Source organism: Epinephelus moara, chromosome 21, assembly GCF_006386435.1.
Source record: "Epinephelus moara isolate mb chromosome 21, YSFRI_EMoa_1.0, whole genome shotgun sequence".
Taxonomy (NCBI): Eukaryota; Metazoa; Chordata; class Actinopteri; order Perciformes; family Serranidae; genus Epinephelus; species Epinephelus moara.
The window spans coordinates 35,450,712-35,461,722 of record NC_065526.1 but is presented as its reverse complement, the minus strand read 5'-3'; the positions used below and the strand labels follow the sequence as shown (position 1 = coordinate 35,461,722).

Genomic DNA, 11,011 nt, shown 5'->3' with positions numbered 1-11,011 from the left:
GAAATCTCCTGGAGCACAGAGCCGACAATGTCCAGATTGGATACAGATATTAAAAAAAAGAAAAGAACAAAAAAAACCACACATGAAGTTAGCAAAACATACACACACTCGTAGTTATTCCAGCAAGTGCTGATGAAAATAAAAACAACTTTTCACCACAAATCAAAGTGTGCGTGACCCTCCCTCTCTCACGTACACTCACACAGTCACACATACGCACACACAGATTTTCTGTCGATATTCTTAAGAGCAGTTTACGCTGGTCCCTTCCGTTCACTGCGGCGTACTTAGCTCCATCTACGCAAATTACGTTACGGTCACTGGTGAGGCTTTTCAGCTGGTTAGCCAAACATCCACAGAAAAAGAGATGAGCAGGAAAACGAGACGAAGAAAATAGGAACAATTAATTATACGCTAGAAAAATAGCGACAGAAAGAAAATCTGTTTAGGTACGTAACCTCTTTTTTGAACTTTGTAAAACTGTGTTAAATTAGCTAGCTGTGTTTATGAATGACTGTATGTATGGGCAGAAATTCAGCGTTAGCCAACATTGGCTACTTAGCTGCCTGGCTAACGTTAGCTTCTGTCAGGCTACGTCTTGTTACGACCACAGAGGCTAGTAAACGCTAGCTGGGTAGCTAGTTGTTGATATGGTTCACTAGCTATGATAATCACTACTGCCCGTTACTATTATCATTGTCGTATTATCTGACACTACGTCGGTTCATTTCCTACTGCATTCACTTCACTTAACTATTTCAAAATTGTTTCAATGAAGCTAACGTTGTCAGGCTACACTGAGGCCAAACATTCACACACAAACTACTGTGGCCTAAACCTAACTTCCTGCGTTACTTAGCTCGATTGATAGTTTGACGTGCAACAATGCTGTATTATGTTTTCCAAAATAGGCAACCAGCTAAGGTTTGGTAACGACAGCGAGTGCAGACGTGTAGGTAGCAGATTGAGCAGTCGCTGCTGCCCGAATGTTTAAATGTGCTGCAGTCGAATCAGCTAACGTTAGCTGCATTAGCAAACCTTAGCCCCTTTGCTCAAAAAGCTCATCACCTTAACACCTTTCTGTTCTAAATCTTTAAATTGTGACGGCTTGCGACGACCTTGAACATAGCAGTGTTTAACAGTCTCTGAGGTTGGCTTTTAAGTATTCTCAGCTACCTGAAACCATTTTTCGAGATTAGTAAGAGGGGGTGCTGCTAAGTTTATCATTGGAGTGTGGGTGGTGAGACAAGGCCATGTTAATACAGCTAGATGTATTGTATTTCCCTTTAAATATCCCTCACAAAAATCATCAAGACATTTGTACTGCCTGCGAAGAAGAGCTTGAAATGAACAGATTGAAAATTAGGGTAAAGGCTTTCGTTCCCATAGGGGCCACTGTCACTACTTGCACTCATTTTTAGTTATAGTGTAGTGTAAGGTGCCATGGATACACAAATAACCTTTAAGAAGGATATACATAGCAATTTTGTAGTACCATACCCAATAACAATTAATGTAGGACATAGCGGATTGGCAATGTAGAGACAGCAGTAAACATAGTAATTTAGCCACCATTAGAGTGAAGGAAATACAATCAGTTGTGAATGGCCATAAATTGAAATGTATTGAAAAGATGCCATATAATTCTATGATTTGAGCAAAAAATGTTAAAGAATAAATTTTAAAATTCACACATGTAGTTCCTATGATTCAAGACAGTCCAAAAATATCAATAAACATGAACAACTTTTTTCTAAATTTAAAAACGAGAGTGCTAAAACTTGTGGTGTCAGGGTGTAAACTCTGGAGCTGCTCCTTTGACAATTACTCAGGAGAGATGTTATAGATGATAACTGAGAGCACTGTTCTGAGAATATGGGTTCCTTTTCTGTTTCTGGACTGAGAACACTACAACTGAATAAAGATCTTTTGGGTATAAAAAATAAAACAAAAATCTGTGGGCGTAGAAAGTCAAGCTCCCATTCATTGTCTGTGGAGCAGCTCCAGACTTTGACATCACAAGTTTGAGACTCACTTCTCTGATTTCTGGCATTGAAAGAGAGTAGCTTATGTTCACAAATATTAATCGAGCTTTCCTTGGCCATGGAAATAATATATTGCTATTTTTAACTTGGGTGGTGTTACCCTTAAAGGAAACCAAGTGTAGGTTGAGAACATGATGATAATGTGGAGCCAAGGGCTATTATTTTTAGTCAATCTCAGGAACTGTAGAGGATGTTTTTGTCAGTACAGTGTGATTCAATTCAATTAAGGATTTGATTTCATGGATTGATTGGTCTTTTCATAAGTAAAAAGCTTTGAGTTGTTAAAGAGTATTGATAAAATTTAGGCTAATCATAAATTCTAATTGCTAATCAAATAGTGCAAGTAGAAATCTCTTACCACATTCAGTATATCATCCCTTGCAAATTCATTTTCCCCTCATGAGCATTTATTGACGTGATCGCATTTTACTGTCTGTGAATTACTTTTGTTTAAAACTCACTGTCATCAATAAAAACAGAAGTTATACAACAAGCAAATAGTATAATAGGGGCTGATCCAGAGACTGCAGGCAGATTTTTAATCCTGAAAAGTCTAAATTGGCATATCTAATAAACTGTTCCTGTGCCTCAGATTTTTCTCCTTGTGGAGAAACTGTTGAATCTGTTGTCCCAGTTGCTTAGTAATTGAGGTCAGGTTTGTAGCCTGGGGCATGCTGTGTAGTGGATACCATTGGGTGTGAGGCTGCATGCAGGTTAGTGTGGGTGTAGTAAATGACTTAACTTTCACTGCTCAGCTTGATGCTGTCAGACAAGAGGATCCAAAATACTGCTGACAAGGACTCGGTGTTGATACCGAAATTGGTGTCTCGATTTCAGTGACAAACAAGTAGCATTTTCAATACCCATATTGATTCCCATATTTTCAAAAATATTTATTTACTTTATATACATTATAAAATATATTTGCCAGTATAGTTACCAGTATATACAATGTAGTTTTCAGGAGACCATAGGTTTAAGCCTGTCATTTCTGAGTGTTATTGTTTTTAAAATCCCAGTTGCTATGTGAAACTAGTCTCCCATAGCCAGACTTAACTCCACATTTAGCTTTGGTGCTGTGCGTAAAACAACAACAACCTCTGAGTCAGGAACCTACACACTAAAATGTATTTCAATGTTTTATGTGTCATTTACTGTTGGAAGGATTTAGCTGTTTTAATACCAGCACTCGCTGGTATTTAAAAAAAAAAATAGGCTCAGGAAGTTCCCTCCTGAACCTATTTAGTAAGAGCATTGTCGCTGCGGCCAGGGCTTTGCTTCGCTCAATAAGATTGTAATTGTTTCAAAGAACTACAAACAACCCTGAGCGTTTTGTCTCTTAGCGTGTAATTACGATGGGTTAAGTCAGACCTTTCTCCACAACTGCCACAGTGTGAGATAGGTCTGGCCATGCAAGACTAAGTTTTTAATACAGGCACGGTATCCGAGGATTCCTTACAGGTCTTAATGATTAAATTTGATTTTGTGTGCAGGTGCCCTGAAAGTTATTGTTATTGTAGCAGACGTTGCGGTGCAGCATGCATTGGAGTCCCTGTGTGTGTATCCTACTGGCTAGGCAATCGCTGACACTCTGCACTATGCTTATATAGTGGTTACTGCTGATAATACTGTCCTGACCCACAGCACTGTTGTCATTGTTAGCATGGATTATGCTGTTAGCACCTTTAGCTGCTAGCCACTGTTTCAGCCACCTCCATGTTGAGAACCGTGGGCAGACAACCTGAATCAGACCAAATCATAGACACCTATTGAATGTCTTATACAGCTCCTTTAAAGGACAACTTCGGTATTTTTCAACCTGGGCTCTATTTCCCCATGCGTATGTGTGCGTATGATTCATGGGTACCACTCATTCTAAAACTGGTTCAGTATTGAGGCGCGAAACGAGCTAAAACGCAGTGTCTGGAGAGGAGTGTTAGCATCCATTTGTAGCACAACTAGCCACAACTTCATCATCTCGCCGTCCGACAAAGGCAGCCTATGAAAGCTGTACGGGGTGTTGCGTGACATCCTGTTCTTGCGTTCGGGAAAAAGGCCCGTTTATTTGAGCACTCCAAAAACTCCGGTAACACTCCAGGGAGTAGCACGTAAAAGACTCCGTCCTCTGACTCTTCTAGCGTAACGCACACTTCACACACACATACCCATTTACTGTACCAAGTGGGGACGCCCTCCCCCTCTCTGCTCCAACACTGACTGACAGCTGACTCCACTCATTTACACTCACCACTGCCCCAGGGCCGCTACAATATGCTATCTACAGAGATAGTACTGGCGATCTGAACCGGTCAGTGGCGAAAAAAAGCACTTTTATACGGGACGCATTTGCCCCCATTACCGTTTTAGCTTGTTTCACGCCTCAATACTGAACCAATTTTAGAATGAGTTGTACCCATGAATCATACGCACACATACACATGGGGAAATAGAGCCCAGGTTGAAAAATACCGAAGTTGTCCTTTAAGACATCATCAGTTGTTGTAAGGAAAGAGATGTAGAGATGAAGTGCTGGGGTCAAAGATAAGTTTTAAGGCTTCCTGTTGGTATTTTATTTAAAAGACCCAACTTTAATACTAGGCCATTTTATAACATATTGCCAAATTATCGCATGATTTGATTTTAAAGGAAGTGATAATAGAGAAAGTCAAACTTGGGCAATAATTTGTCACCCTAGAGTTTGTTGAAAGATATAGATATCAGGCACAGGTGAAAGCATAAAAAAATAAAATTGCCTAATGACCAGCTTTTATACTACAAGTACATTTTTCTCTGAAGACAGTTTATTTGTTTAATTGTTTATTTGTTCATTTATTAGTCTTCCTGGGGTCCACCTTTAAAACCTGTTACACATTAAACCAAATTAAAACATTGCAGTACCTAAAAAGAAACAAAAACTATGCACGTTTGAAAGCATACAGTCATGATGCACCAAAAAATTATAATTAAAACGTGAAAGCATACAGTCATGAAACACCAAAAAGTTCTAATTAAAACGAACAAAAAGGAACAAACAACACCAAGACAGTCAAATCAATACTGAATTACGCAGTCTTACTTTAAGAGACTTCTTAAAAGAAACTCTGTCTTTGATCTGTTTGATATTTGGTAATTGATTCCAGGCAGAACAGCCTCTATACATAACAGTTTGCTTCATACAATTAGTTTAGACAGTCAGCTCATAACAATGTTTGAGCAAAGACCTCAGTCCTTTAGATTGTATTCATGTAAGAGTTGCAAACTCTTCTTTTAGCTGAGGCCAAAGATAGCGTGTGGGAGTGATGTTGCCTCTCGCTTTGTGGAGGTCTAACCCTTTCTCATATATGGCCTATACAGAAGCATTGATTTTTGCTGTGAGTTGCTCAATCTGACAGAGGCCTCTGTGGGAGGAAAAAAACAGTGTTTGACTTGATACAATGAATGTAATTACAGGTACAGGTCTATCTTCAGTAAGGGTAATATGCTGTTAAATTTAATAATGGAATCTGATTTGAGCAACTCTTACAAACCTGTTTGCTAAATCATGAGCACCCTGCCTCCCTCATTTGTTCAACTCAGCTAAGCACAGTTCCCACATAAACAACAAACAAATGTTCTCAGGCAAAGAGTTGATGCAGCTGCACTGAAGTTGTTGTTGCACATAGCTCAGAAATCCTTCTGAAGCACTGAGTTCACAGATTGATATCGGCATTTTCACATGCAGTCAGTATCTGTTATTGGCTACAAATATCCTGTGTGGGGCGCCTCTAGTTAAAGTGGTCTGATGAAATCAGAGCATCAATATCTAACTAGACTGTAATAGAACAGAATAGTTATTTGTAAGGCCACAGTAATAGTTTATGACATTTGTGTTGTATTTTGAATTGCCCTTATAGAGATTAAAATGAATAAGATATATTGACTAAAGTAGAGATGTTTTTAAGTATTTGTTGCAGAAATTCAGCAAACACACAAAAACCCCCACATATAGGAATTGTGTCATTTTGCTGATGTTTGTCGCTGACACATGCCCTTTCTCACAGCAGCTCAGGGATCATGTTATTCCTGTTAATTACATAAGAGGGGGTGTGTTGACATACTCAGCATTGTCCAGTATCAGACATTGCCTCCTCCACCTCACTGTTCTTCTTTCTGTGTCCTCCATGTCATTATCATTAGTAAAGAAGTGGTCATGAACCTCTTGGGCAGTGAACTGTTATTCTGAAGCTGACTAACAGTTCAGCACATTAAAACCAAAGGCCATGGATACTCGACTTGATTTGCTCAGGGCCACGTATGCAAAATGACAGGAGGCCAGGGGCCAGTTACAGCAGCCCTGCATAGGTCAGGTCAGAGGGGTGGACTTGAGTCACAAACTTGATGAATTTAGACTCTTTAAAACCAGTGACTTGTGACTTCTGTTGAACTTGAGCCTTTTGACTTGAAAATACTTGATACCTTCCACCAAGCCAATTTGGGAAGAGAAAGTCATAGACATGTTTCCAATATGAGATGAGTTAAATGCAACAAGACAAGACAAATTCATTCTGTTGTGGTGCCAGTTATTAGTGCTACTATGCTATGAAAGTGTGTCTCAACATCATTAGTTCTGTAACATTTGGTTTTACAAAAGCATTCATGATTTTTATTTAGTATTACTCTGTTGTTAAATTGGTAATAAATTTGGCAAAGAGCACTTTAGAACTTGTTCAAGACTCGAAACTGTGGACCTGTCACTCTCGACTTGGAACTTGACTCAGGACTTGCCTACCTTGACCTGGCACTTGCTACTTTGAGTGTAAAGACTTGACATTTACTTGTGACTTGCAAAACAATGACTTGGTCATTGTTTTGGTCACTCGTCTTTGTCCATGCGCCATCACCTTTCAAGAAGCAAAACCACTTCCAATTTATTGACGTTGTGTAACCTTTTTTATCCACAATTTCGTCTGTTTTTTTAAAAAAAAATTTTAATTTATGAGTATTTTTTACAATGTCGGGAATAAACAAAACACAATACAGAACAAACATATGACGTCATGGGATGAATAGCGACTCAATGCAAATATTAGCATCTTTACAATGTAATGTCACACAGAGAACAGTCGTTATTAAGTATCGGTCTCATTGGCTAAATAAATACACAATTTTTCCCACCGTTTTTTTCCCAGTTCTTTTTGGAGTCGTATGGAGTGGGTCATCTGTTCTAGGAGATGTAGGTGTTTAACAATACTAACAAAAAGGCCTGCAGTAGGACTATTTTTTTGGAGCCAACATTTTGTAATGGCCTTTTTACTTGCTGCCAGCAAGATCTTCAATAGATAAATGTCATCTTTGCACAGTCCATCAGGAATATGACCAAAATAAAGAGATGTAAAGGTTGAGCTGATACTAAAACCCAGTATATTTGAAATTATTGTTCCTACGTCCTTCCAGAAGGTCTGAATAGATGGACAGGTCCAAAAAACATGGGCATGATCCGCCACCGTTTCTCCACATTCCCTCCAGCAAGTTGGCTGATTACCAGTTTGTTTAGCCTTCTGTTTGGGAGTAATAAAGAACCGAATCAAGTTCTTCCAACAGAAGTCTCTCCAAGTGAGGGAATTGGTGGAGGATGACTGTGTTTTCCAGACATTCAGCCACATGTCCACAGATATTTCAATGTCCAGCTCCCTTTCCCATCGCTGCTTTATGTAGTCTGTGCTGTCCTTCTTCAATGATGTGATACCAAGGTATAATTTTCTTATGAGATGTTTATTACTTTCTGAGTTATATGCATTAATAAATATTTGAATAACCATTGGTAGCTCTATTGGGTTAGGACCCTTCACCTTTTTCCAGAAATAATCACGAAGCTGTAAGTACCTGTAGAAGTCTCGCCCACCTAACCCATATGTCTGACATAGATTATCAAAGCTATTAAGTTCCCAGTTTTTAACGATAGTGCATATAGAGGTGATACCAAGATAGATCCATTGTCTGTATCTATTATCTTGCAGTGCTGGTATAAAATCTGGGTCGTATGCTGGCCATCTGAGCAGTTTAACCTCATTTTGGAGTTGGAAATGTTTGACCACTTCTACCCATACTTTCAGAGAAAGATTTACCCATTGACTCTCTGTCTGTAATACTTCCTTTTCCTTGCCTGCATGTCCAAGAATTGACTGTATTGGTGTATCTATTAAAGATAACTCTATGGTCTTCCATTTAGCAGTATAAGATGAGTTACACCAATATACAAGCGGTCTCAACTGAGCAGATAAATAATAATCCCTTAAAGATGGGAGGCCTATGCCCCCCCTCTCCTCCATCAGCTGGAGGGTAGAGAATTTAACCCTTGGTCTCTTCTTATCCCATATAAATCGTGAAATTTGCTTGTTCCATTCTCTATATTGTTTCTGTGGAATTTCTATTGGGAGTGATAAGAAAAGGTATAATAATCTGGGAAGAATATTCATTTTAACTGATCTGATTCTGCTGCCAAAGTCAAGAGGGAGCAAGCCCCACCCATTGAGGTCATCATATATTTTTTTGTTAATACCATTATAGTTAATAGCAAATAGCTGCATTAGGTCTTTGGGTAAATTTACTCCCAAATACTTGATGTGGGATGAATGCCAGTTAAAGTTATACTTTGCTGTAAGTTCTTGTGTGGGAGTATAGTTAAATATCAAAACCTGGGTTTTGTGTACGTTGAGAATATATCCTGAGTATGACCCATATGTTTCCAGCATTTTCATTAACAGCGGCAGGCCTGAGGCTGGTTCCATGATTGTGACCAATACATCATCTGCATACAAGCCTACTTTATATTCCACTCCCCCTATGGAGATACCCTTCAATTCTGTTTCTTGTCTGAGTGCTTGGGCCAGAGGTTCAATGAATAAATTAAAAAGACTAGGACTAGCGGGACACCCCTGCCTACAACCGCGTTGTAAAGTTATTGAGTTAGAAAGGCTACCATTCACCTTTATTCTTGCAATAGGGGAGGAGTAAAGTGCTAAGATGCTGGTATACAGTTTATAATCCGCGTTTAAAACACTGATAGGTCTGTATCCCTTACAATCCATCCTATCCTTTCCTTCTTTGGGGATAACCGAAATAAAGGCCTCCCTCCAGGAGGGGGGGAGAGAGCCTTCTTTTAGAATGTAATTAAAGCAGGTCTCCAGTAAAGGGAGCAGGTGTTCCCTCATGGATTTGTACCATTCTGGGGGCAACCCATCGGTACCAGGTGATTTGTTAGAGTTCAGACTTGAAATAGCTATACTTATTTCCTCCAATGTTATTGGTGAGACAAGGTTATTGTTAATTTCTCTACCAAGAGTAGGGAGATCTAAGGAATTCAGGAATTCAGCAATTGTGTGTGTATTAACCTGGTCTGGTTGAGAGTATAAAGATTTATAGTATGATTCAAATGCTTTTTGTATGCCCTCCAGACTGCTGGTAGGTTTATTTGTAACAGGGTCTCTGATCTTATAAATAGTATTTTCTGCCTGTTGTTTTCTAAGCCTCCAAGCTAGCAGTTTTGTCGCTTTGGGGCCTGCCTCATAGTATCTTTGCTTCATAAACCTTGTATTTTTCTCAACTTCTTCACTTAGTATTTTATCTATTTCCTGTTTAACGGTTCTAATTTGGTGTATAATCAAAGGATCTTTATTTACAATGTGAGCTTGTTCTAGATCTCTCAATTTTCCCTGCAATTTAGACAGCTTTTGGGTTTTTATCTTTTTCAACATGGCCGTCCTGACTATGATCTTCCCCCTAAGAACCGCTTTAGCTGCATCCCATAACATACTAGGGTTTACTTCCCCGTTATCATTATCCTGTAAATATTCGCTTAGGTCTGACACCATTGAGCTTATGAAAGCGGGATCATTCAACATGCCTGTATTTAACCTCCACAATGCTTTTCGCTGTCTACCATCTAAATGTAATGTAAATTGAATTCCTTCTTCTTTTCCTGTTAGTTGTGTCTAATGAAGGATTAAGAAGCATATTGAAATCTCCCGCACAGATAAGGGTCCCGTATGTTTCCGTTGCAATTAGACCAAAGACCTTTTTATAAAAAGGCATATCACTCCCAAGGGAGCGTAAACATTGAATAGTGTCACCTCTTTTTGGTCTATTTTCCCCTTTATTAGGACAAACCTGCCCTCTCTATCACTTATTTCAGATACGAGTTCAAACCTGACTGAATTTGAGATCAGTATAGCAACTCCCCTTTTTTGCCATTTTTATATGATGAAAAGTATTTCTGAAGCCCATTTTTTTTAGTTTTTCGTGTTCAACACCAGAAAGATGAGTTTCCTGCCAGAATGCTATGTTTATCCTCTCCTTTTTTATTTTAGATATCATTTTACTTCTTTTGACAGGATTATTTAGCCCGTTTACATTCAAAGAGAGCATGTTATAATATTGCATCAACTGTACTTTTGAAACATTGCACCTGTAACATCCCAGACCTCAAAAAATAAACACAGTAGGGTAAAACAAAAAACCCCAAAAAACTATAACACAGAACATTGAACTGAGCTTCCAACAAAAAAGGTATCATAACGCCTTCGACAATGAGGGGGACTAGCCACAAGGTGGGGCCCCTCGGTTGCAGAAAAAAAGGTCTTGTGGCTCTCTGTAGTCCGTAGGTATCAGCCTTCATTATTCGTTAAAGAAAAGAAAAAGAAAGGATTGGACACGGTTCAATGCCAATAGTCTATTCCAGTGCGATAGAAGGAGCATATTCGAATCCAGATTAAAAATAAAAAAAATTGAAATAAAAAGTATGTTATATTGTTTTTCAGAATCAGAATCAGAATCAGAAATACTTTATTGATCCCCGAGGGGAAATTATTTATGTTACAGGTGCTCCTTGCAAGAGAGGAAAGATACGTGAAAATATAAGAAATTTAAACAATAGTATTTACAAATATATAGTTAAATAAACAGGAATTATTAACAAACATAAACGTAAA

General features: G+C 38.7%; 1 protein-coding gene across 3 annotated transcripts in view; it reads left to right on the top strand.

Moving 5' to 3' along the window:
- Positions 1-318: 318 nt before the first annotated feature.
- LOC126408847 (casein kinase I-like) overlaps positions 319-11,011 on the top strand; it is a 40,847-nt gene continuing 30,154 nt past the window's right edge. For all 3 annotated transcript variants that reach the window (XM_050074576.1, XM_050074574.1, XM_050074577.1), the window contains exon 1: positions 319-449. The gene's annotated coding sequence lies outside the window, so the exon portion shown is untranslated. The remainder of the gene's footprint in view (positions 450-11,011) is intronic.